The sequence below is a fragment of the Rhinopithecus roxellana genome, chromosome 8 (assembly GCF_007565055.1).
Source record: "Rhinopithecus roxellana isolate Shanxi Qingling chromosome 8, ASM756505v1, whole genome shotgun sequence".
NCBI classification, from domain to species: Eukaryota; Metazoa; Chordata; class Mammalia; order Primates; family Cercopithecidae; genus Rhinopithecus; species Rhinopithecus roxellana.
In genome coordinates, this window is record NC_044556.1 from 48,968,061 (window position 1) to 48,995,985 (window position 27,925).

At 39.3% G+C, this 27,925-nt stretch overlaps 1 pseudogene; it reads right to left on the bottom strand.

Moving 5' to 3' along the window:
• Window positions 1–3,224: 3,224 nt before the first annotated feature.
• Window positions 3,225–26,481, bottom strand: LOC104678677 (annotated as a pseudogene).
• Between the last annotated feature and the right edge of the window lie 1,444 nt (window positions 26,482–27,925).

Here is a 27,925-nt window from a genome sequence, read left to right on the forward strand (position 1 = left end):
GGGCATTTACCTCTGTCGAGGTTTCGGCTGCTTTTTGTTTAGCTATGCCCTGTCCCCAGAGGAGGAGTCTACAGAGGCAGGCTGGCCTCCTTGAGCTGCAGTGGACTCCACCCAGTTCAAGCTTCCCAGCGGCTTTGTTTATCTACCTAAGCCTCAGCAATGGCGGGCGCCCCTCCCCCAGCCTCGCTGCTGCCTTGCAGTTAGTTCTCAGACTGCTGTGCTAGCAATGAGGAAGGCTCTGTGGGCATGGGACACTCCGGGCCAGGTGTGAGATATAATCTCCTAGTGTGCCATTTGCTAAGACCCTTGGTAAAGTGCAGTATTAGCATGGGAGTTACCCGATTTTCCAGGTGTTGTGTGTCTCAGTTTCCCTTGGCTAGGAAAAGGGATTCCCTTCCCCCTTGTACTTCCCAGGTGAGGCGATGCCTTGCCCTGCTTCAGCTCTCGTTGGTTGGACTGCACCAGCTGACCAGCACCATTTGTCCGGCACTCCCCGGTGAGATGAACCTGGTACCTCAGTTGAAAATGCAGAAATCACCTGTCTTCTGTGTCACTCATGCTGGGAGCTGGAGGCTGGAGCTGTTCCCGTTCAGCCATCTTGGGTGTGCCCCAAGAGTTTTTTTTTAATTCTGAAGGGACGTTGAATTTTATCAAATGCTTTTTCTGAGTCTGTCGAGATTATCATGTGTTTTTTTCCCCTTCATTCTGTTGATGTAATGTATTGCATTTATTGATTTGTGTATGTTGAACCATCCATGCATCCTTGATATAAATCCTACCTGATTGTGGTGGATTATCTTTTTGATGTGCTGTTGGACTCAATTTGCTAGTATTTGAGGATTTTTGCATCTATGTTCATCAGGAATATTGGCCTGTAGTTTTCTTTTATTGTTGTGTCTTCGTCTGGTTTTGATACCAGGGCAATGCTGACTTCATAGAATGAGAGGGGATTCCTTTCTCTTTAATTCTTGGAGTAGTTTCAGGAGGAATGATATTCATTCTTTTTTGTATATTTGGCAGAATTCAGCTATGAGTCCATCTAGTTCTGGGTTTTTCCTGTTGGGAGACTTTTTATTACTGATTCAATCTTGTTACTCTTATTGACCTATTCAGATTTTCTCTTTCTTCGTGATTCAATCTTGGCAGGCTGTGTGTTTCCAGAAACGTATCTATTTCCTCTGTGTTTTCCAGTTTGTCAGCACATAATTGTTCATAATAGTCTCTAATGATCTTTTGCTTTTCTGTAGCATCAGTTATAATGTGTCCCTTTTCATTTTTGAATTTGCTTATTTGGCTCTTTCCTTGGTTAGTCTAGCTAATGGTTTATCAATTTTGTTTATCTTTTAGAAAAACTGACTTTTTTTTTCCCCTATGCTTTGTATCTTTTAGTCTCTATTTCATTTAGTTTTGTTCTGATCTTTATCATTTCTTTTCTTCTACTAATTTTGGGTATGGTTTGTTCTTGCTTTTCTAGTTCTTTGAGGTGCATTGTTAGATTGTTAGCTTGTAACGTTTCTGCTTTTTCAATGTTGGCATTTACTGCTATATCTTTCCTCTTACAATTGCTATTGTTTTATCCCACAGTTTGGGGTATGCTGTGTTTCATTTTGGGTATGCTTGTTTATTGGAATTTTTAAATTTCCATCTTAATTTCTTCATTAACTCAGTAGTCATTAAGAAACTTGTTGTTCACTTTCCGTGTATTTGTATAGTTTCCAGAGTTCCTCTTGGTATTGATTTCTTGTTTTACCACATTGTGGTCTGAGAAGGTACTTTATATTATTTTGATTTTAAAAAATTTGTTGAGATTTGTTTTCTGACCTAACATATGGTCTACGCTGGAGAATGTTTCATGTGCTGATGAAAAGAATGTGTATTCTGCAGTTGTTGGACAAAATGTTCTGTTAATGTCTGTTAGCTCCATTTGGTCTAAAGTCCAGTTTAAATCTCATGTTTCTGTGTTGATTTTCTGTTTAGATGATCTGTCTAGTGCTGAGAGTGGGGTACTCACATCTCCCATTATTATTGCATTGTAGTCTATCTCTCTCTCTTTTGATCTAGTAATATTTGCTTTATGAATCTGGGTGCTCTAGTGTTAGGTGCATATATATTTAGAATATTATATCCTCTTGCTAGATTGATACCTTTGTCATTGTACCATGACCTTCTTTGTCCTTTTTACTGTCTTGACTTAAAGTCTGTTTTATTTGTTATAAGTATAGCAACTCCTGCTCACTTTTGGTTCTGTTTGTGTGGAATATCTTTTTCCATTCATTTCTTCTCAGTCTATGTGTGTTTTTGCTGGCAAGATGAGTTTCACACAAGCAGCATATAGTTGGATCATGTTGATTTTATCCATTCAGCCATTCTAAACTTTTTAAGAGAAGAGTTTGATCTGTTTATGTTTAAGGTTCTTATTGAACTGCCAAAAAGCAGAGATAAAGAAAATACCTTGAAAGCAACTAGAAAAGAATGATACATTATAGCCAGAGGACCAAGAGAAATTTAAATTTTCATTGACCTTTCATCATAAACAATGCAGGTCAGAAGACAGTGGAACACAATTTTTAAAAGTAGTCAAAGAAGGCCGGGTGCGGTGGCTCAAGCCTGTAATCCCAGCACTTTGGGAGGCCGAGATGGGCGGATCACGAGGTCAGGAGATCGAGACCATCCTGGCTAACACGGTGAAACCCTGTCTCTACTAAAAAACAAAATACAAAAAATTAGCCGGGCGAGGTGGTGGGTGTCTGTAGTCCCAGCTACTCGGGAGGCTGAGGCAGGAGAATGGCGTAAACCCGGGAGGCGGAGCTTGCAGTGAGCTGAGATCCGGCCGCTGCACTCCAGCCTGGGTGACAGAGCAAGACTCCGACTCAAAAAAAAAAAAAAAAAAAAAAAAAAGTAGTCAAAGAAAAAAACTTTCAACCCAGAATTTTGTTAGAGAAAGTATTCTTCTAGAATTAAGGTAAAATAATGACAATCTCAGATGAAAGAAAACTAACAGATTATGTTGCTGGAAGAGCTGTATAATAGAACATACTAAACAACATTCTTCTGGCTGAAGAGAAATGATATCAGATGGAATCTAGAATCTTTATGAAATGATAAAAATCATCAGAAATGGTAAATGTCTAAGTAAATATAAAAAGTGATGTACCATCTGACTACTGAACTAGGTCCTCCTTCAATTTTGTTGAAAGCAAAGTTCCTAGGTAAGTAGCTAGGAGTTACTTAGGCGTGTCATAGTTGAAGGGGGATATCCCAAAGAAGACCACTACCACAGTGAGGTGGGATGCCCAGGTAGAAAAGATCTTTCTCTGGCCCTGAGGAGAGGGAATCTGAAGGATAGCAGAAATGATGAGTATGTCAGATGCTGCAGTAAACAGGCAGGGGCTCAGGCCAATAGTGGCACTGGCCCCATGGAGCACAGACTCACTGACAGAAGTGTCTGAGAAGGAGAGCCTCAGGAGCAATGGGATGCCGCAGAGCAAGCAGTGGGTCTGGTTTGGGTTCATACAGAGTAATTGTAGCTGTCAACACTGTGTGTGTCCCAGAATTCACCAGCCCACACATCCAGGACCAAGTCATTAAACAAACACAGACCTTTGCACTCATGAGGATCCCATATTGAAGAGGGTGGCAAATAGCCACATAGTGGTCATAAGCCATAGCAGCCAAAAAGACACCCTCAATGCCAGCTCATGTCACAAGGAAGAAGATCTGAGAAGGGCAGCCCTCATAGGAGATGGTCTTCTTCTCCTGGAATAAGTTCACTGGCATGACCAAGATGGTGGTAGATACGTAGCAGATATCCAGGAAGCTCAGATTGCTGATGAAATAACTCATTGGAGTTTGGAGGGCAGGACTGACCCTGGTGGCCTGCATTATGAGCATGTTCCCTAGGAGAGTTGTCAGGTTGTTAGGTAAATGATCATGAAACCAGAAAGAACAAGCCGTGTCAGTTGGATGGTTGAAAAATCCCAGGAAGACAAATTCAGTGACATTTGTTTATTTCAAATGATGTCTCAGCTACAAAATGATAAGAAAAAAGAAACTATAATGAGAACTACTGAAAGCACCACTATTGGGTTTCTGAACTTGCAGAGCCATGTCAAATAATGTATACACAGCAGCCTGAAGAGGTATGCAGGAGTACCTTTAGGAAGATCACAACTTCGCACAGGGTTTTGTATGTCTGCTGGCTGGTAAGAATAAATGGAGACGTTTTAAAATCAGCAACAAGCTGTTAACCCCCATGTTAAAGTAAGCTCATTTTCACTGGCTCTGCATTAGCTTCTTTCTAAAATTGCACTTCACTGTGTTAAATTCCTTTTTGTAAATATCTTATTTTTTAAGTAACACATTTTTATTATGAAAAATTAAGAAAATGCAGAAAGATATAAAGAAGGATAAAAGCATCCGTGGAATCAATGCTACCTTTCAGTATTATCCATTCCAGTCTTTTTCTCTATATATGAATCCTGATCTCTACTTATGAGTTTAAAATATTAGGAGCACAAATTCCCAAAATTACACTGTATTATTCTATCACACAAAATAAATTTAGTATCTCTCTTTTGATTGAACATTTAGATGGCTTCTATTCCTTTTGCTATTATAAATACTGGAATGAAAATTTTCAGACATGAGTATCTGTGAGCATTTCTGATTATTTCTCAGAATTAAATTTTAAGTCAGCCTGGTTTTAGATAACTTTATTTTTCTCAGTAAGAGTTAAAACATGTTTTTCAGGGTTTATAAGATATAAGAAATTTCAACCAATAATATATATTTTACTTATATATTTTTCTTTTTTCCTTATTAAACTTTAGTAGTCCTAGATTTAAGCTCAGAAACTATTATGTTCATCCTGAAAAGAGAATTGATACAATTGCCAAATTTGTATTAAGCTATGCTTTCTAATCTCTGAAACATTATCGTGAACTGCAACTTTTATTTCTTTTTCTGTCTTAAAGGGAAGATGATATAGTAGAAACAGCGGGCTCTTGAGCCTAAAAGATGTGGTTTGAAATTCTATGTCTGCCATTTACTAGATGTAGACAGTGGAAAAGTTAGTTGATCTCTGTTCTTAGTTTGCTCATTGTATTCTGATATTAATGGTGTCTATCTTAACAATTGTTGGGAAAACTAATATGAGATAATATAAGTTATATGCCTGCTGCATTATATGTGCTCAATACTCTTTATTAGGTTAAAAAGTTCCAGTTTATCCCAACTTTATTGATAGGTTTTATCATGAATGGACGTTGAATTTTCTTAAATGATTTTTCTGCATCTACTGAGATAATAGAAATAGGAACACTTTTACACTGTTGGTGGGATTATAAACTAGTTCAACCATTATGGAAAACAGTATGGCGATTCCTCAAGGATCTAGAACTAGAAGTACCATATGACCCAGCCATCCCATTACTGGGTATATACCCAAAGGATTATAAATCATGCTGCTATAAAGACACATGCACACGTATGTTTATTGCGGCACTATTCACAATAGCAAAGACTTGGAATCAACCCAAATGTCCATCAGTGACAGACTGGATTAAGAAAATGTGGCACATATATACCATGGAATACTATGCAGCCATAAAAAAGGATGAGTTTGTGTCCTTTGTAGGGACATGGATGCAGCTGGAAACCATCATTCTTAGCCAACTATCGCATGAACAGAAAACCAAACACCGCATGTTCTCACTCATAGGTGGGAACTGAACAATGAGATCACTTGGACTCGGGAAGGGGAACATCACACACTGGGGCCTATCATGGGGAGGGGGGAAGGGGGAGGGATTGCACTGGGAGTTATATCTGATGTAAATGACGCGTTGATGGGGTGCTGACGAGTTGATGGGTGCAGCACACCAACATGGCACAAGTATACATATGTAACAAACCTGCACGTTATGCACATGTACCCTAGAACTTGAAGTATAATAATATATATATATATATATATATATGTGTGTGTGTGTGTGTTCTTATTTAGTCTGTTAATATGGTAAATTATATGGATTGACTTTTTCAATGATAAACTAACTTTGCATTCCTAGAATCAATCTCAATTAATTGCAATGTATTATTCTTTTTATATACTTCTGGATTCAATTTGCTAATATTTCGTTGAGGACTTTTACATCTATATTTATGATCTTTAGTTTTCTTGTAATATCTTTGTCTAGTTTTGTTATCAGGCTCATGCTGGCCATATGAAATATGTGCAGAAGTTTCTCTCCTCTTATATTTTCTGTGAGAAATTGTTTATAATTGGTGTAATGTGTTCCTTAAATGCCTGGTCAAATTCAACAGTGAAATCATGTAAGCCTGATGTTCTCCCCACTTGCTTTGCCCTTCCCCAACAGGCCCCAGTGAGTGTTGTTCCCCTCCCTGTGTCTGTCCATGTGATCTCATTGTTCAGCTTTCACTTGTAAGTGAGAACATGCAGCTTTTGATTTTCTGTTTCTGTGTTAGTTTGTTGAGGATAATGGCTTCCAGCTTCATCCATGTCACTGCAAAGGACATGATCTCATTACTTTTTATGGCTGCATAGTGTTCCATGATGTATATACACCACATTTTCTTTATCCAGTCTGTCATTGATGGGCATTTGAGTTGATTCCCTGTCTTTGGTATTGTGAATAATGCTGCAGAGAACATATGCCTGCATGTATCTTTATAATAGAATGAGTTAGGCCGGGCACAGTGGCTCACGGCTGTAATCTCAGCACTCTGGGAGGCTGAGGTGGGTGGATCATGAGCTCAGGAAATAGAGATCATCTTGGCTAACATGGTGAAACCCTGTCCCTTCTAAAAATACAAAACAAACAAACAAACAAAAACCAAAAACAATTAGCTGGGTGTGGTGGCATGTGCCTGTAGTCCCAGCTACCCAGGAGGCTGAGATAAGAAAATCGCTTGAACCTAGGAGGCAGAGGTTGCAGTGAGCCGAGATCACGCCACTGCACTCCAGCCTGGGTGACAGACTGAGACTCTGTCTCCAAAACTAAACTAAACTAAACTAAAATAAAATAAAACAAAAAGAAAGAATGATTTATATTCCTTTGGATCCATACTCAGTTAATGGGTTTGCTGGGTTAAATGATATTTCCAGTTCTAAATCTTTGGGGAATCACCACACTGTCTTCCGCAATGGTTGAACTAATTTACATTTCTACCAACAGTGTAAAAATGTTCCTGTTTCTCCACAATCTCACCAGCATCTGTTGTTTCTTGACTATTTAATAAACACCATTCTGACTGGTGTGAGATGGGTATCTCATTGTGGTTTTGATTTGCATTTCTCTAATGATCAGTGATGTTGAGGTTTTTTTCATATGTTTGTTGGCTGCAAGTATGTCTTTTTTTTGAGAAGTGTCTGTTTATATCCTTTGCCCACTTTTTAATGGGGGTCATTTGCATGCTGGGCTTAATACCTAGGTGATGGGTTGTTAGGTGCAGCAAACCACCATGGCACACATTTACCTATGTAACAAACACGCACATCCTGCACATGTACCTCAGAACTTAAAAAATTAATATAAAAAAAGAAAATAATGTCTACTAAGGCATTATCAAGTCAGTATGTTCAAGTTTTTCCAATTATCCTGTCCTTTTTTCCTTTCCTTTTCTTTTTTTTTGTTTTAGTGATTTATTGTTTGAATAAAAATCTACCAAGTTTCAAAAAAACAGAAAAAAGAAAAGAAAAGAAAAGAAAAAAAAAACCCAAGTCATATGGGCCTGGACTTTTCTTTTTTGGAATGTTTTAAACTAAATATTCAATTCCTTTAACATACATAGAACTATCCAGGTTATCCACTTCTTCTTGAGTGAGTTTTGGGACCTTCTGATGTCTTCAAGAAAGTGTTGTGTTTCATCTATGCTGTCAAGTAGTAGTATTCCATAATTATCCTTTTAATGTAGGGTCAGTATTGATCGCTCTTGTCTTATTCCTGACATTTATAATTTGTGTCTTCCGTCTTTTTTTCTTAGTCAGCCTGCCTAGATGTTTATCAATCTTATTGCTCTTTTTAAAGAACTAGTTTATTTTCACAGATTTTTCTCTATTTCAATTTCATTGATTTTTTTCTCAAATCTTTATTGTTTCTTTACTTTTGTTTGCTTTGGGTTTGATATCTTCTTCTTTCTCTAAGGCAGAAGTTTAGGTCAATGATTATAGACACAGGCTTTTCTAATATACACATTAAGTGATACATATTTCTGTCTAAACCCTGCTTTAGCTGTATTTCAGAATTTTTGATTTATTGTTTTTATTTTCATTCAATTCAAAATATTTAAAAATTTCCTTTGAGACTTTCTTTGTTTCATAAGTTATCTTAAAATGTATTGTTTAATAGCCAATATTTGGGAATATTCTAGGTATCTTTCTAATATTATTATTCTCTATGGCCAAAGAATATGCTCTGCTTGATATTTATTGTTAATGAGAAAGGCGTGTAGAAGTTTCCAACTATAATTGTGCATTTGTCTATTTTTCCTTTCAGATCTGTCAGGTTTGGCCTCACGTAATTTGAAGTTCTTTGTCAGGTGCTTACACTTAAAGGATAATGTCTTTGTGGAGATTTGATTGATCATTATGCAATGTTCCTTTTAATCCCTGGTGATCTTCCTTCATTCTGAAGTCTATTTTGTCTAAAATTAATATATCCTTTGCCCACTTTTACTATGCAACATTTGCATAGTATATCTTTCTCTCTTCTTTTACTTTCAACTCTCCGCTCTCCTTATATTTACAGTGGGTTTCTTTTAGACGGTATATAGTTGGATGCTGCCTTTTAAAACCCAATTTGAAGGCTCTAGGGAAGAATACCTTTCTGTTTCTCCCTAACAGCTAGTGGTTCCTGACAATCTCTGTTGTTCCTCGGCTTGTAGCTGCATGACTCCAGTCTTTGCCTCTATTTTTGCATGGCGCTCTCATTTGTGTGTGTCTTTATTTGTCCTCTCCTTTTCTTATAATGATGCCACTAACTGTGTTTAGGTCCCACCTTAATCCAGTATAATCTCATATTAACTTAAATAATTACACCTTCAAAGGCCCTGTTTCCGAATAAGATCACATTCTGGTTAGACATGAATGTTAGGGGAACACTATTCAACCCAATACATTTATCTTGATTTAATTCGTTTCAAACATTTTCCATTTGCTTGTATAGATCCATGTTTCTGACAGTATATTTCTTATACCTGAAAAACTTACATTAACATTTGTTTAGAGTATATTTGTTGGCAACACATTCCCTCAGTTTTTATTTGTCTGAGAAAATCCTTATTTCTCTCAATATTTGAAGGATGTCTTAGGTTAACAGGTTATTTTTTTTTCTTTTTTTCCGATTTAGCACTTTAAAGATGTCACACCATTTCATTTAGCACTTGACTGTGTAGTTTCTGATGTGAAATCTGCTATATTTCTTATTTGTGATGCCCTGTTGGTTGTTTTTTTCCTCCTACTACTTGTCTCTTCCTTCTCAAATTCCAATTTTTAGACAGTTTGGTACTGTACCAGATCTCTTGGATACTCTGGCTTAAAAATTGCTTTTAACTCTTTTTTTTCTCCTTGTGTTTGGTTTGTGTAATTTCTGTTGACCTATTTTCTTTTTTTCTTTTTTTTTTTAATTTTTGAGATGAAGTCTCACTCTTTCACCGAGACTGGAGTGCAGTGGCATGATCTTGGCTCACCACAGCCTCCGCCTCTCAGTTTCAAGAGATTCTTCTGCCGTCAGCCTCCTGAGTAGCTGAGATTACAGGCATCCACCACTGCATCCAGCTTTTTTTTTTTTTTTTTTTTTTTGTAGTTTTTAGTAGAGATGGTGTTTCTTTCTTTCTTTCCTTTTCTTTTTTTTTGAGATGAAATCTCGCTGTCGCTCTGTCACCCAGGCTGGAGTGCAGTGGCACAATCTCGGCTGACTGCAAGCTCCCCATCCCGGGTTCACACCATTCTCCCACCTCAGCCTCCTGAGTAGCTGGGACTACAGGCGCCCGCCACCATGCCTGGCTAATTTTGTTTTTGTATTTTGGTAGAGACGGGGTTTCACCATGTTAGCCAGGATGGTCTTGATCTCCTGACCTCGTGATCCATCTGCCTCGGCCTCCCAAAGTGCTGGGATTACAAGTGTGAGCCACCACACCCAGCCTGAGACAGGGTTTCACCGTGTTGGCCTGGCTGACCTCGAACTCCTGACCTCAGGTGATCCACTTACCTCAGCCTCCCAAAGTGTTGGGATTACAGCTGTGAGCCACTGTACCTGGCCTCTGTTGACCTATTTTGAAATTCATGAATTCTTTCTTCAGCTGTATCAAGTTTATCGAAGAACCTGTTAAATGAATTCTTCATCTTTATTACCGTGTTTTTCATTTATAGCACTTCCATTTGATCTTTTCTCATAGTTTTCACCTCTCTGCTGAAATCAACTATGTGATCTTGCAGGTTGGTTACTTTTTCCATTAAGGCTTTTAAGCGATTAATCATTATAATTTTAAATTCCTTGTCTGATGGTTTAAAAATATTTCTCATATTTGAGTCTGGTTTTTATGATCGTATTGTCTCTTCAGGCTATATTTTTTCCTACCTTTGTTTTTAAGATGGGGTCTCACTCTGTTGCCCAGGCTGGAGTACAGTGGTGTAGTCATGGCTCACTGCAGCCTCAAACTCCTGGGCTCAAGCAGTCCTCATGCCACAGCCTCATAAGTAGCTGGGACTATAGGCATACACCACTATGCTGGGCCAATTAAAAAAATATTTTTCAGAGATGTGGGTCTCGCTATGTGTCTGCCTGGAAGCCAGGCTTTGGTGTAAGAATGGGCAAGAAGAGTTACAGAGTCTGCCTATTGTTGATAGTCCATGTGCCTCAGGTTAAAACACCTTTGTTTGGTCCCAAAGAGTGGTTTGAGTGCTAAAAACAGATTAAAATGAAATGGTCTATACCTAAAGATGTTTTGGAGCTTGGAGAAAATCCCTGAAGCATTGGTTCACAGAGAGGAAGCCATGGTTGAAGCGCTTTAAAGTCCATGAGTGGTGAGGATGTGTGAGGACATGGAATCGGTTTGGGCAGGCTGGCTGGCTGGTGGGATCATTAATTAAAGCAGGAAATACATGAGGTAGAGCAGGTTTAGGGGGAGGAGATAGTAGATTAGATTCGAATAATGTTGAATGTTAGGTAACTGTGGGATCTCCATGCAGAAATTCCCAATAGGCTGTTCAAAATACAGGATTTGGTCTCAGGAGACAGGCTAGAACTGCAGATACTAATTTGGGAGTCATCCTGAAGACCACTGTTGCAGCAACAGGTGTACATAAATTCAATCAAGAAGAATAGATAGAGTGAGAGGAGAGGAAGGCTAAGGTGGGAATCTTGTGCTCCTCAGTGTTTACAGAAAATGTGGTAAAGAGGTATCCAGAAAGGATTTGAAAATACTCAGAACCCTACCTACCTCAGCTGTAGGCATTGCTTTTCCTAAGTAATTTCCCTAAATAATAAGCATTTCCCTTATTAATCCCTTATTAGCAATGATTTACAGCAAATCACCATTGGAACTGAGCTGGGAATCTGCATGTACTCCTGGAAATTTCTGATGTTATGTGTGTGTTTTATTCTGTTTTCTCTGTTAACTGCATAAACTTTGAGTCATTCGAAAATCAGTGACTTTTTTTCACTCCTCATATCAAAAAGGTAGATATGAAAATCTCTTTTATAGGTAGATGTCTAGATGTATTCACAGGAAGAAATGAAATTCCTCATGGAAGGTGGTTCTGTAAGAGTTTACTTTGGGAAACTGATCCAAACACCACCCAGTCTATGGATATCTAAATTAGAAAACTGAATATAAATTTTCAGGGATTTTCTGAAATATGGTTTCTGAGGTTGCACACACTGCTTATTATAAAGGTTTTGAAATGTGACTTCATATTAGTTGAAGTCAGTTCCTGAGGAACATATTTATAGGGCATTAAAAAAAATCTCTCTATATATGTCTACATGTAACTTTTTTTCGGTAGTTTAACTGACTAATCTAATTTCTTGTGGGCCAGGGGGATAAGATGGGTAAGTAGTAATGTGAATTTTTTCTTATTCTTTTTTTTTTTTTTTTTTTTTGAGAGAGGGTTTTGCTCTGTTGGCTCTGTTGCTGAGGCTGGAATGCAGTGGTGCAATCTTGGCTCTCTGCAGCTTCAACCTCCCAGGCTGTCAATCCTCCCACTTCAGCCTTCTGAGTAGCTGGGATCACAAGCACGCACCACCCCACCTGGCTAATTTTTTGTATTATTTGCAGAGACGGGGTTTGGACATGTTGTCCAGGCTGATCGCAAACTCCTGGGTTCAAGTGATCTGCCAACCTCAGCCTCCCAAAGTGTTGGGATTACAGGGTGAGCCACTGTGCCTGGCCTTATTTTTTCTTATTACCCATCATCCCTGATGTAGTTTGGATATTTCACCCTCCAAATTTCATGCTGAAATTTGATCCCAGATGTTGGAAGTGGGGCCTAGTGGGAGGTTCGGCTCATGGGGGCGAATCTCTCATGAACAGCTTGGTGCCATCCTTGCAGTAATGAGTGAGTTCTCATTCTATTAGTTCATGTCATGACTGATTGTCAAAAAGCCTGGCATCTCCTCCTCTCTCTCGTTCTCTCTCTCGCCACTTTGCATGCCAGCTCCACTTCCCTTTCTGTCATGATTGGAAGCTTCCTGAGACCCTCACCAGAAGATGCTGGTGCTGTGCTTCTTGTACAGCCTCCAGAACTGTGAGCCAAATAAAATTCTTTTCTTTATGAACTACCCATCATCAGGTATTCTTTTAGAGGAATGCAAAAAGGACTGAGACGATCACCACCGTCATCATTAAAATTTGTTATTAGCAATCACCACCTATGCATGACACTTTCTGTAATACAATATGCACTTGTCCCTTAGAATTTAAATTCTTATTCCTAGGAATAGGCAGCTTCATGGAAAACCCTCTCCCGTATAATAATGACTTTATTCTCCATGATCACATGGAGATAGATGTCATAGAAAAAAATAATTTGAGGGTGATTTTTCTTAGACTGGTTCTGTACCAAAAAATTGGCTTTTAAAAAAATCTTGCTTAGGCTGGGCGTGGTGGCTCACACCTGTCTGTAATCCCAGCACTTTGGGAGGCCGAGGAGGGTGGATCACAAAGTCAGGAGTTTGAGACCAGCCTGGACAACATGGTGAAACCCTGTCTCTACTAAAAATACAAAAATTAGCTGGGTGTAGTGGCACACACCTGTAATCCTAGCTACTCAGGAGGCTGAGGCAGGAAAATTGCTTGAACCTGGGAGGCGGAGGTTGCAGTGAGCCGAGATCGCGCCACTGCAAACCAGCCTGGGCAACAGAGTAAGACTCCATCTCAGAAAACACAACAACAACAACAACAACAAAAATATATATATCTTGCTTAATAGTTTCAAAGTGTGTTTTTCTTTAATGATTAAATTGATTTTAGTATAATGCATCCAACGAAAACCCAATGAGTGTCTTTGAAAAGATGCAACATTTTTACATACCTGAATTCAAACAGTATTTTTCAAACTGAGTAATGCATAGAAACAAACATTAGATAATAATAGCTAACACTAGTTAAATCTCTATTATGTGCTAACTTTTTACATGTATTACATCTCAGCTTTTTACATTTATTAACTTATTTGATTCACATAATAACCTATAAGACAACCTACCATACCCGTTTTGGAGATAAATAAACTGAGGCACAGAGGGTTTAAGTCATATAATAATTATTAGTAGTGATACTGATAATGTCTTATATTTGCAAACTGCTCTATAGTCTTGAAAGCCCATGCATTCTTTGATTCTGAGAATTCAAGGCACGTGATTAATATGCCAGTACAGCTTTCATTAAAAATTCCAAATCTCGAGGGCTTCAGGAGCTTAAGGTATTTAAATTTCAATAGAAAGTTGGTACTGAAGTTAAACATAAATAATTTTTAAGTCTAAATATAAACTGTGGAAAATAAACAAGCGTACATGTCTTAAAAGAGGATTTTTTTTTTCTTTGGCAATAAATGAAATGTTTTGTTGACTAACCTTAACGGGTTTATTTCCTCAAAAGAAACAAAATGGGCATACATTAACTAGAGTAACTGATGTGATTTTGAAAATCCTTACAGCACATCAGGGTAACATCTACTTATACTTAATTTCGGTAGCACAAAGCAATCATTAAACTTTTTAAATTGAATTTTCATGTTGCCCGGTAAATTGCTGATCTACTTAAACCACACGCGTGCACGCGCGCGCACACACACACACACGCACACGCACACATGCGCGCTCTCACACACGCGCAGAATACCAGTATGCAGGTCAATTTCTCTAAAAGAGAACCCAAATTATTTCAGGTGCTTGTGGTAAAGTTAATTTATTGCCATGAATTTATGAATTATTTTCACCTGGCCTAGATTTCTATTTGTATTCTCCCCCATAATATGAGTGCCTGGAACCAGATGGCATATTCGGAGGTCATCGTGCAGGCCAGTGCATTCCCAAACTTGAATGTGCATGTAAATAACCTGCAGTTCCAGTAAGTTCCCAGGCAACACCAATGCTGCTGACCCAGGGACCACACTTGAGCAGCAAGTGTAAACTATTTCCACCTAACAGAGCTATACTTACCCCTAAAATTAGTAGGTTAAGTCTTTTCTTAATAAATTTGTCAAGAAAAATTCTCCGTTGCATCTCCGAAATTTATTCCAGCATTTAATATTTCTTTCATTCCTTTATATCTCACCTGCACTTCTCCTAGTGTAAAGGAAAAAGAAAAGACAAATTGCTACCTCTTATGACATGTAAGTGCCTTCTAGCTATAAAATTCTTCAAGCTATGAAATTCTTACTTTCTTTCAGCATTTTCCAATAATCTTTTCTTTGGTAGTAGCTAGTTTTCAATTCAAACCAATTTAGTTCCTCCATAGGGTCTAATACAGCTCTATAATAGGTATTATAAAGAGACCCAAAGGGGAGTAAGACCTTATTCCTGTCTTCAATAAGCAAACAATCTAATGGGAAGATAAACTACAATATGAGACAGAAAGCTTTGTGACATTTTGTTTACTTTTTAAATTATTATTATTATTTTTTTTCTTTATTAATCTTTGGTCAGATAGCCCCTGGCTAAACACTTGTAGGAAGAGAACACTCAGTGCTTGCTCAAAGCCCCCATTTCCGTCTTAAATACAAATACCTTGAAGTTACAGTCTGAGCCTTTCAATTCTGTATGAAAACGTAGCTTGGAGCCTCATGTACAAGCATGCATTCAATAAATGTTTGATGAATATAGAAGCACCATAAAGAACGTCTGTGGGATTAGAGATATCAAAAGATTTTTAAAGACATAACACTGTGGTGGACGTTAAAGGATTTAAACAGGCAGAAATATGGGGATAATCATTTGAGGTAAAGGGAGCAGAGAAGCAAAGCCATGGAGGCTGGTACCCAGAATTGGCTCCTTCCTTCTGAGTTGCTCCAACTTTTGTCTACCTCCTATTTGTCTCGAATCACATATTCTTTTTTTTTTTTTTTTTTTTTTTTTTTGAGACGGAGTCTTGCTCTGCCGCCCAGGCTGGAGTGCAGTGGCCGGCTCTCAGCTCACTGCAAGCTCCGCCTCCCGGGTTTACGCCATTCTCCTGTCTCAGCCTCCCGAGTAGCTGGGACTACAGGCGCCCGCCTCGTCGCCCGGCTGGTTTTTTGTATTTTTTAGTAGAGACGGGGTTTCACCGTATTAGCCAGGATGGTCTCGATCTCCTGACCTCGTGATCCGCCTGTCTCGGCCTCCCAAAGTGCTGGGATTACAGGCTTGAGCCACCGCGCCCGGCCTCACATATTCTTTAAAAATTATGAAGGGAGTAACCTAGAGATTTACTTCTGTTAGAGTATGATTTAGGCTTCTCTTTCATTGCTTCCTAAACAAAGATCCAGACTGGTTGACCTCTGAGGTCCCTTGTGTCTCAACAGCCTATGGTGATGATAAAAATGATGACCTTGTTGTTCTCACCTATTCAGCACTGGACACCTTCCTGGAAAATGTATGATTAGCCAGTCAAGGCCACCTCAAAGTAAGGCACTGTGTTTTCCTATCCTCTTGTATATATTACTAATACCAACACTGTTCATCTTATTAATACTGGTTGAGCATGTGCTGTGTGCCAGGCAATCTTCATGGATTATCCCATTTATTCTCAAAACAACTAAAAAGTGTAAATACTGCTATTAACCCCATTTTGCAGATAAGAAAACTGAGACTTTAAGAGCTTATCCTGCTATTCTGAATTCAGAGTCTCATTTTTGACTACTGAGCAACACCCCCTTTTCATAACAATGCATGAATATTCAGTTACATGCTCACAACTCTATTTATTTGCTTCATTCCAAAAATTTCTTGGTCATCCACTTGGAATATGAATTGAAATCTCCACCTTCTACTTAATTGAAGTGTGTAAATATAAGTATAGAGACCTGATAACTATTCTTTCTTTATTTTTTTAACATTGCAACTTCTTATTTCATTAATTGCATTTAGGCTACTTAAGCAAGCATTTTATAATATATAGAGTAATGAGATGACAGTATTGGAGATATTCAAACAGAGGCTGGATAGCTGCATCTCCTGCAAAGATTAACTCATGTCTCAAGTGAAGATCATTTGAGTTGATTCTTATAGTCCTTTTTAGCTCCAAGATTCCACTGTTCTTTCAATGTGAAAACATAGCATTTTTATGATCATGAAAATTTCATATTTCATAAGATCAGATCAGACCAAGTATATCAATCATCTCTTAGTATTCACCTACCTTGTGGAAATCAACTTTTGGTGTTTATGAACATCTTCCAGGAAGATAAACATTTCACATGACCAAAAGCCTCCTTGGCTCCAATCTTATGTAATATCTCTCTCTCTCTCTCTCTCTCTCTCTCTATATATATATATATATATATATATATATCTCCTTTATTTTATTTATCAAATAGAGATTTTAAAATGTTTTATTTTGGAACAATTATAGATGCACAGGAAAAGTTAAGGAACTATACAGGGAGTCTTGTCCTTAACATTTCATTTTTAAAATAAAAACTATATAGGAATTTTAAATTTCTTTTTAAATTATTATTATTATACTTTAAGTTCTAGGGTACATGTGCATAATGTGCAGGTTTGTTACATATGTATACTTGTGCCATGTTGGTGTGCTGCACCCATCAACTCGTCAGCACCCATCAATTTGTCATTTATATCAGGTATAACTCCCAATGCAATCCCTCCCCACTCCCCCCTCCCCATGATAGGCCCCGGTGTGTGATGTTCCCCTTCCCAAGTCCAAGTGATCTCATTGTTCAGTTCCCACCTATGAGTGAGAACATGCAGTGTTTGGTTTTCTCTTCTTGTGATAATTTGCTAAGAATGATGGTTTCCAGCTGCATCCATGCCCCTACAAAGGACACAAACTCATCCTTTTTTATGGCTGCATAGTATTCCATGGTGTATATGTGCCACATTTTCTTAATCCAGTCTGTCACAGATGGACATTTGGGTTGATTCCAAGTCTTTGCTATTGTGAATAGTGCCGCAATAAACATACGTGTGCATGTGTCTTTATAGCAGCATGATTTATAATCCTTTGGGTATCTACCCAGTAGTGGGATGGCTGGGTCATATGGTACATCTAGTTCTAGATCCTTGAGGAATCGCCATACTGTTTTCCATAATGGTTGAACTAGTTTACAGCCCCACCAACAGTGTAAAAGTGTTCCTATTTCTCCACATCCTCTCCAGCAGCTGTTGTTTCCTGACTTTTTAATGATTGCCATTCTAACTGGTGTGAGATGGTATCTCATTGTGGTTTTGATTTGCATTTCTCTGATGGCGAATGATGATAAGCATTTTCTCATGTGTCTGTTGGCTGTATGAATGTCTTCTTTTGAGAAATGTCTGTTCATATCCTTTGCCCACTTTTTGATGGGGTTGTTTGTTTTTTTCTTGTAAATTTGATTGAGTTCTTTGTAGGTTCTGGATATTAGCCCTTTGTCAGATGAGTAGATTGCAAAAATGTTCTCCCATTCTGTAGGTTGCCTGTTCACTCTGATGGTAGTTTCTTTTGCTGTGCAGAAGCTCTTTAGTTTAATTAGATCCCATTTGTCAATTCTGGCTTTTGCTGCCGTTGCTTTTGGTGTTTTAGACATGAAGTCCTTGCCCATGCCTATGTCCTGAATGGTACTACCTAGGTTTTCTTCTAGGGTTTTTATGGTATTAGGTCTAACATTTAAGTCTCTAATCCATCTTGAATTAATTTTCGTATAAGGAGTAAGGAAAGGATCCAGTTTCAGCTTTCTACTTATGGCTAGCCAATTTTCCCAGCACCATTTATTAAATAGGGAATCCTTTCCCCATTTCTTGTTTCTCTCAGGTTTGTCAAAGATCAGATGGCTGTAGATGTGTGGTATTATTTCTGAGGACTCTGTTCTGTTCCATTGGTCTATATCTCTGTTTTGGTACCAGTAGCATGCTGTTTTGGTTACTGGAGCCTTGTAGTATAGTTTGAAGTCAGGCAGCGTGATGCCTCCAGCTTTATTCTTTTGGCTTAGGATTGTCTTGGTAGTGTGGGATCTTTTTTGGTTCCGTATGAACTTTAAAGCAGTTTTTTCCAATTCTGTGAAGAAACTCATTGGTAGCTTGATGGGGATGGCATTGAATCTATAAATAACCTTGGGCAGTATGGCCATTTTCACAATATTGATTCTTCCTATCCATGAGCATGGTATGTTCTTCCATTTGTTTGTATCCTCTTTTATTTCCCTGAGCAGTGGTTTGTAGTTCTCCTTGAAGAGGTCCTTGACATCCCTTGTAAGTTGGATTCCTAGGTATTTTATTCTCTTTGAAGCAATTGTGAATGGAAGTTCATTCATGATTTGGCTCTCTGTTTGTCTGTTACTGGTGTATAAGAATGCTTGTGATTTTTGCACATTGATTTTGTATCCTGAGACTTTGCTGAAGTTTCTTATCAGCTTAAGGAGATTTTGGGCTGAGACAATGGGGTTTTCTAAATATACAATCATGTCATCTGCAAACAGGGACAATTTGACTTCTTTTCCTAACTGCATACCCTTTATTTCTTTCTCTTGCCTGATTGCCCTAGCCAGAACTTCCAACACTATGTTGAATAGGAGTGGTGAGAGAGGGCATCCCTGTCTTCTACCAGTTTTCAAAGGGAATTTTTCCAGTTTTTGCCCATTCAGTATGATGTTGGCTGTGGGTTTGTCATAAATAGCTCTTATTATTTTGAGATACGTTCCATCAATACCGAATTTATTGAGAGTTTTTAGCATGAAGGGCTGTTGAATTTTGTCAAAAGCCTTTTCTGCATCTATTGAGATAATCATGTGGTTCTTGTCTTTGGTTCTGTTTATATGCTGGATTACGTTTATTGATTTGATTGTGTTGAACCAACCTTGCATCCCAGGGATGAAGCCCACTTGATCATGGTGGATAAGCTTTTTGATGTGCTGCTGAATCCGGTTTGCCAGTATTTTATTGAGGATTTTTGCATCGATGTTCATCAGGGATATTGGTCTAAAATTCTCTTTTTTTGTTGTGTCTCTGCCAGGCTTTGGTATCAGGATGATGTTGGCCTCATAAAATGAGTTAGGGAGGATTCCCTCTTTTTCTATTGATTGGAATAGTTTCAGAAGGAATGGTACCAGCTCCTCCTTGTACCTCTGGTAGAATTCAGCTGTGAATCCATCTGGTCCTGGACTTTTTTTGGTTGGTAGGCTATTAATTATTGCTTCAATTTCAGAGCCTGCTATTGGTCTATTCAGGGATTCAACTTCTTCCTGGTTTAGTCTTGGGAGAGTGTAAGTGCCCAGGAAATTATCCATTTCTTCTAGATTTTCTAGTATATTTGCGTAGAGGTGTTTATAGTATTCTCTGATGGTAGTTTGTATTTCTGTGGGGTCGGTGGTGATATCCCCTTTATCATTTTTTATTGCGTCTATTTGATTCTTCTCTCTTTTCTTCTTTATTAATCTTGCTAGCGGTCTGTCAATTTTGTTGATCTTTTCAAAAAACCAGCTCCTGGATTCATTGATTTTTTTGGAGGGTTTTTTGTGTCTCTAGCTCCTTCAGTTCTGCTCGGATCTTAGTTATTTCTTGCCTTCTGCTAGCTTTTGAATGTGTTTGCTCTTACCTCTCTAGTTCTTTTAATTGTGATGTTAGAGTGTCAATTTTAGATCTTTCCAGCTTTCGCTTGTGGGCATTTAGTGCTATAAGTTTCCCTCTACACACTACTTTAAATGTGTCCCAGAGATTCTGGTATGTTGTATCTTTGTTCTCATTGGTTTCAAAGAACGTCTTTATTTCTGCCTTCATTTCGTTATGTACCCAGTAGTCATTCAGGAGCAGGTTGTTCAGTTTCCATGTAGTTGAGTGGTTTTGATTGAGTTTCTTAGTCCTGAGTTCTAGTTTGATTGCCCTGTGGTCTGAGAGACAGTTTGTTATAATTTCTGTTGTTTTACATTTGCTGAGGAGTGCTTTACTTCCAACTATGTGGTCAATTTTGGAATAAGTGCGATGTGGTGCTGAGAAGAATGTATATTCTGTTGATTTGGGGTGGAGAGTTCTATAGATGTCTATTAGGTCTGCTTGCTGCAGAGATGAGTTCAATTCCTGGATATCCTTGTTAACTTTCTGTCTCGTTGATCTGTCTAATGTTGACAGTGGAGTGTTGAAGTCTCCCATTATTATTGTATGGGAGTCTAAGTCTCTTTGTAAGTCTCTAAGGACTTGCTTTATGAATCTGGGTGCTCCTGTATTGGGTGCATATATATTTAGGATAGTTAGCTCTTCCTGTTGAATGGATCCCTTTACCATTATGTAATGGCCTTCTTTGTCTCTTTTGATCTTTGATGGTTTAAAGTCTGTTTTATCAGAGACTAGGATTGCAACCCCTGCCTTTTTTTTGTTCTCCATTTGCTTGGTAGATCTTCCTCCATCCCTTTATTTTGAGCCTATGTATGTCTCTGCATGTGAGATGTGTCTCCTGAATACAGCAGGCTGGTGGGTCTTGACTCTTTATCCAGTTTGCCAGTCTGTGTCTTTTAACTGGAGCATTTAGTCCATTTACATTTAAGGTTAATATTGTTGTGTGTGAACTTGATCCTGCCATTATGATATTAACTGATTATTTTGCTCGTTAGTTGATGCAGTTTCTTCCTAGCTTCGATGGTCTTTACATTTTGGCATGTTTTTGCAATGGCTGGTACCGGTTGTTCCTTTCCATGTTTAGGGCTTCCTTCAGGGTCTCTTGTAAGGCAGGCGTGGTGGTGACAAAATCTCTAAGCATTTGCTTATCTGTAAAGGATTTTATTTCTCCTTCACTTATGAAACTTAGTTTGGCTGGATATGAAATTCTGGGTTTAAAATTCTTTTCTTTAAGAATGTTAAATATTGGCCCCCACTCTCTTCTGGCTTGTAGAGTTTCTGCCAAGAGATCTGCTGTTAGTCTGATGGGCTTCCCTTTGTGGGTAACCCGACCTTTCTCTCTGGCTGCCCTTAAGATTTTTTCCTTCATTTCAACTTTGGTGAATCTGGCAATTATGTGTCTTGGAGTTGCTCTTCTGGAGGAGTATCTTTGTGGCGTTCTCTGTATTTCCTGAATTTGAATGTTGGCCTGCCCTACTAGGTTGGGGAAGTTCTCCTGGATGATATCCTGAGGAGTGTTTTCCAACTTGGTTCCATTTTCCCCGTCACTTTCAGGCACCCCAATCAGACGTAGATTTGGTCTTTTTACATAATCCCATACTTCTTGCAGGTTTTGTTCATTTCTTTTTCTTCTTTCTTCTTTTGGTTTCTCTTCTCGCTTCATTTCATTCATTTGATCCTCAATCGCTGATACTCTTTCTTCCAGTTGATCGAGACTGGTTACTGAAGCTTGTGCATTTGTCACGTATTTCTCGTGTCATGGTTTTCATCTCTGTCATTTCCTTTATGACCTTCTCTGCTTTAATTATTCTAGCTATCAATTATTCCACTCTTTTTTCAAGATTTTTAGTTTCTTTGTGCTGGGTACGTAATTCCTCCTTTAGCTCTGAGAAGTTTGATGGACTGAAGCCTTCTTCTCTCATCTTGTCAAAGTCATTCTCTGACCAGCTTTGATCCATTGCTGGCGATGAGCTGCGCCCCTTTGCAGGGGGAGATGTGGTCTTATTTTTTGAATTTCCAGCTTTTCTGCCCTGCTTTTTCCCCATCTTTGTGGTTTTATCTGCCTCTGGTCTTTGATGATGGTGACGTACTGATGGGGTTTTGGTAGAGGTGTCCTTCCTGTTTGATTGTTTTCCTTCTAACAGTCAGGACCCTCAGCTGTAGGACTGTTGGAGATTGCTTGAGGTCCACTCCAGACCCTGTTTGCCTGGGTTTCAGCACCAGAGGTTGCAGAAGATAGAATATTGCTGAACAGCGAGTGTACCTGTCTGATTCTTACTTTGGAAGCTTCCTCTCAGGGGTGTACTCCACCCTGCGAGGTGTGGGGTGTCAGTCTGCCCCTAGTGGGGGATGTCTCCCAGTTAGGCTACTCAGGGGTCAGGGACCCACTTGAGCAGGCAGTCTGTCCGTTCTCAGATCTCAACCTCCGTGTTGGGAGATCCACTGCTCTCTTCAAAGCTGTCAGACAGAGTCGTTTGCATCTGCAGAGGTTTCTGCTGCTTTTTTTGTTGTTGTTGTTTATCTGTGCCCTGTCCCCAGAGGTGGAGTCTACAGAGACAGGCAGGTTTCCTTGAGCTGCTGTGAGCTCCACCCAGTTCGAGCTTCCCAGCGGCTTTGTTTACCTACTTAAGCCTCAGCAATGGCGGGCGTCCCTCCCCCAGCCTTGCTGCTGCCTTGCGGTTAGATCGCAGACTGCTGTGCTAGCAATGAGGGAGGCTTTGTGGGCTTGGGACCCTCCCGGCCAGGTGTGGGATATAATCTCCTGGTGTGCCCGTTTGCTTAAAGCGCAGTATTGGGGTGGGAGTTACCCGATTTTCCAGGTGTTGTGTGTCTCAGTTCCCCTGGCTAGGAAAAGGGATTCCCTTCCCCCTTGTGCTTCCCAGGTGAGGCGATGCCTCGCCCTGCTTCAGCTCTCGCTGGTCGGGCTGCAGCAGCTGACCAGCACCGATTGTCCGGCACTCCCTAGTGAGATGACCCCAGTACCTCAGTTGAAAATGCAGAAATCACCGGTCTTCTCTGTTGCTCGCGCTGGGAGTTGGAGACTGGAGCTGTTCCTATTCAGCCATCTTGCTCCGCCCCAGGAATTTTAAATTTCAAAAGTAGCACCTTCTCACTGAAAAATTTCACATAAGTGAAAAATACATAAAATGTAAATGGAATATCTTCCCTTTCACAGAACACTCTGCTCTGCACCACTGTTCACAGTGTGTTTTTTGTATATGGTTGACCGAATAACAGAAACTGGCTTAACAAACAATCCCAGTTTCCCTTCCATCCCTACATAGCCCTGTGATTGACAGTAACAATAGCCCCAATTATAATGGTGGCTAGTGCTTATTAAGTACTTACAAGGTACCAGGAGCTGCACTGGGTGCTTTGCACACACAGTGTCATGTATGTATCACAACAACCTTGTATAGTAGGAATTGATTAAGATTTGCAAGTAAGGAAACTGATGCTTTTTTTATTATTATACTTTAAGTTCTAGGGTACCTGTGCACAACGTGCAGGTTTGTCACATATGTATACATGCGCCATGTTGGTGTGCTGCACCCATTAACTTGTCATTTACATTAGGTATACCCCCTAATGCTATCCCTCCTTCCTCCTGCCACCCCATTACAGGCCCTGGTGTGTGGTGTTCCCCGCCCTGTGTCCAAGTGTTCTCATTGTTCATTTCCCACCTATGAGTGAGAACATGCGGTGTTTGGTTTTCTGTCCTTGGGATAGTTTGCTGAGAATGATGGTTTCCAGCTTCATCCATGTCCCTACAAAGGACATGAACTCATCCTTTTTTGTGGCTGCATAGTATTCCATGGTGTATATGTGCCACATGTTCTTAATCCAGTCTATCATTGGTGGACATTTGGGTTGGTTCCAAGCCTTTGCTATTGTGAATAGTGCCACAATAAACATACGTGTGCATGTGTCTTTATAGCAGCATGATTTATAATCCTTTGGGTGTATACCCAGTAATGGGATGGCTGGGTCAAATGGTATTTCTAGTTCTAGATCCTTGAGGAATCACCACACTGTCTTTCACAATGGTTGAACTAATTTACAGTCCCACCAACAGTGTAAAAGTGTTCCGTTTCTCCACAACCTCTCCAGCACCTGTTGTTTCCTGACTTTTTAATGATTGCCATTCTAACTGGCGTGAGATGGTATCTCATTGTGGTTTTGATTTGCATTTCTCTGATGAGCAGTGATGATGAGCATTTTTTCATGTGTCTGTAGGCTGCATAAATCTCTTCTTTTGAGAATGTCTGTTCATATCCTTTGCCCACTTTTTGATGGAGTGGTTTGATTTTTTTCTTGTACATTTGTTTGAGTTCTTTATAGATTCTGGATATTAGCCCTTTGTCAGATGGGTCGATTGCAAAAATTTTCTCCCATTCTGTAGGTTGCCTGTTCACTCTGATGGTAGAGAAACTGATGCTTCACGTTACCTGGCTACTATATTAGTGGCTGAGATTTAACCCAAGCCCATCTGACTCTAAAGGCTATACTCTTTCCAATTCCCTTTTCTGCATTCCATAATTCCATAAAATAAAGAGAGAGAGAAAGGACCAAATAAGAAAAATACCTACCTCTTTTCAATCTCCTGAGAATCAGTTCAGTCAGTAGCAACAACGAAACAAAACAAGTCAAAACAAAAGTTAATGCTAACACTGATTAAATGAATTTCTTGGAATTAAAAAAGGATGAAAGTATTGACTTATTTTTCCACCAATTATATTTACCGTATCAGCCTCATGATGAGACTATATAGGATTTATTGGGCACATATTTCTCAACATCTGTCTCTGCCTGAAACATGACATAAATTTGCATTTCTTAACCTGTGTTAACTTTGACAAGAGGGTAACTCTATAGAGGTCTCACAGAAAATTGCACTCCTCCCAAGCCTATGCCAGCGGTAGCATAGAACCACTGGCAAATTCTGAGCCCCCCTCGTGAACATGTATGTCAGAGTGGAGAAGGACTGGCCTGCAATGTCCTGCCTATGAGAAGGTGTCTTAGGTCCTTGACCCTGGCATCACAGAGTCTGATACTCCCAGTGGCATCCAAGCTAAACAGGGACCCAAAGCTTGGGGCTCAAAGACTGTTCACAAACAACTCAGGTGGAAGTCAGGGGAACAGGAAAGATATAAAATCCAGCACTTTAGTCAGACCTACAGAGAAAGGTTAAGAAGGGACGTCTTAGCTGACCACTGGAGGACATTTCCGTTCAATGGTTCTGGTGCAAACATCTTAGAGACCCGAGGAAAAGAACAGCTTTTTGGGGCGTAAATGTGGCACCATGGCCCTGTAAGAGCAATGGTTCCAATGGAGACCATGTGGCACGTTCTGTTCAGTTCCCAGCCAGAGAGCAGCAACTCTGCTTCTTTCTTTCCCAATCAGTCATCTCTAAGGCAAATGATTGGGGATGAAATGATTTACAAATAGCTTTAAATATTTATTTCTAATAAAAAGAATCATAGGTAAAGTAGATCATTCACAAGCTTCAAGCCTTTATTATAGTCAATAAATTGCTTGTAACACACCTCTCCCAAACATCAATGTGTTGCCACATAAAGATGAGAACCCCTGGTTAGCGAATAAATGTTTCCAAATATATGTTTTGTATGAATTTAATCAAATTTCTTTAAACAATTATTTTGTCTGCACCTATTGTTGCACTGTAATGTGTAATAGTGGAAATATATCCCTGTGCTTTCTCCTGAAAAATTATTCCTTTCTGTCCTGCTTGTCAAAAATAGGATACTAATACTTTGCATTTTGTATTATGCCATGAAAATTTTTTCACTTATATTATCTCACTTAAATAACTCAGACATTCCTTAAGTTCTGGAGTAGATAATTTCTAAAGTAAGTTCTACTCGAATTTTATAAGTTGTACTGTTGAAATTTATACACACAGAAAAGATGTTAATATATGTCATTACATAAATGTTACCAAAATGGTAATAAAAATATGCACAATATACAGTATGTTACTAAGGGGTAGGTATATCCTGACATTGGGCAGTTTTTCTTAATTGTGATGATAAATAAATAAATTACATACCACTGAGTCTCACTGAAAGGCTTTGATTTCTGGCTTTGGGGGTGGGGCTTGTGCTCCCCACACTACTATGGAAAGAATACTCTTCGATACAGCTGGCTGTTGAACTCCATGCATCATGAAGGGACCTGCCATTCCAGGAGCTGCCAACGGCATAGTCATTGCCTAACACAGGAACCAAAAATCCCCTTTGATCACTCTATGATTCATTCTTCTAGGATGGCCATGTATAAATGCCTGTGGACTGTCCTTTGGGTAGTATCCATCTAATCTCTCTCTAAGCAAATGTTCTGGGACTCCTCCAAGTACAAATGTAACTCAAGGGCAACAGCTTGATTAGAAAGTGTAGAAATGAAGAGCAATTAGTTCTCTCTTGGATTCATTAAGGTTGTGGCTATCATCTTTTCCCAGCACGCAATGAAGAGATCAGCTTTCTAGCTCTTTGGAGACATTGTGAATGGAGTTTGGTACTGGATTTGTTGTCAGGAGTTGTGGTGGCTAAAGCCTGAAAGACAGCCTTGTCCTCCTCCTAGTTAGTGAGTGAAGGCATATGCATGGATGTGGGCTTATTTGATTGGGTTTTACAGTACATGAGGGAGTGTTTTCTGTTTGTTCTGGTGGCCATGGCCATGGGCTTTGCTTGGCCCTAGCCTCTTCATGCCATATGCCCCGCTGGAGGGACGTGTAACTGGAGCCACAGTACTGCAACATGTCTGCTGTCTCAGCTTCAAGCGGCTCCTAGTTAGGGCTGCCCCCTGCATGCAGTGCTTCCTTTCTTTCCTGCCGGCAACACTTAGACCTTTGTGGCCCCTGATTTCTGGTCCTGCCATTGCTCATAACCTGGTGATGGCATTGCTTGTTGTGGAGTTCTGAAGGGGAAAATGGCAGAGCCATCAAATAGTTCTGTAGGGCCCACATGTGGAGAAGGTATAAGTCTGAAAATCTTGCAGTATTTTCCTGCACTGAATTAAGATAAAAACATTAGACAGTGTTAAGAGTTAAGTCACTAAAGCTCAAAAATCCCCTAGCAACGGGTTTTTCCATGTGCGAAGAAGTAGCACAGAAGTGGAGATTATTAAAACCCTTAGGGTCATTAGCCTTCAGGGAAATGTAAATCAAAATCGCATTTGACATAGGGCTTCATATATACCAGGATGCTTATAATAAAAGGCAGACATAACAATAAGTGTTGGTGAGGATGTAGAGAAATTAGAAACCCCATTCACTGTTCTTAGTAATGCAAAATGGTGCCACTGCTTTGAAAACAGTCTGGAAGTTCTTTAAAAAGTTAAACATAGATTTGCCATGTGATCCAACACTTCCTTTCCTAGCTATACACCCAGGATATATAAAAATATTTGTCTACCAAAAATTTGTACATAAATTTTCATAGGAGCATTATTCATAAAAAGTTAAAATAACTGAAATGTCTATCCAGTGATAAATGGGTTAATAAAATGTGGTGTATCTATATGATGGAAATTATTTAGCAATAGGAAGGACTGAAGTACTGATACATGCTGTCTTTTTTTTTTTTTTTTTTTGAGACAGAGTCTCACTCTGTCACCCAGGCTGGAGTGCAGTGGCCGGATCTCAGCTC